Raw genomic sequence first — 452 nt, forward strand, 5'->3', positions numbered from 1 at the left:
AAAAGACTCTTGAGAGTCCCTTGGACTGCAAGGAGATCCAACCAGTCCATTCTGAAGGAGGTCAGCCCTGGGATTTCTTTGGACGGAATGATGCTAAAGCTGAAACTCCAGTACTTTGGCCACCTCAAGTGAAGAGTTGACTCATTGGAAAAGACTCTGATGCTGGGAGAGATTGGGGGCAGGAGGAGAAGGGGATGACAGAGGATGAGATGGCTGGATGGCATCACCAACTCGATGGACATGAGTTTGAGTGAACTCCGGGAGTTGGTGATGGACAGGGAGGCCTGGCGTGCTGCAATTCATGGGGTCACAAAAAGTTGGACACAACTGAGCGACTGAACTGAACTGAACTGAATCATTTATTTTATGGCAGTTAATCTATTTTCTGCTTTGTGGTGACTTGGGTGCATCCATGACAGCATCTCTGGAGTGTGGTTTAGAGCAAAGTCTAC

The sequence above is a fragment of the Bison bison genome, unplaced genomic scaffold (assembly GCF_000754665.1).
Source record: "Bison bison bison isolate TAMUID 2011002044 unplaced genomic scaffold, Bison_UMD1.0 scf7180017864098, whole genome shotgun sequence".
NCBI lineage: Eukaryota > Metazoa > Chordata > Mammalia > Artiodactyla > Bovidae > Bison > Bison bison.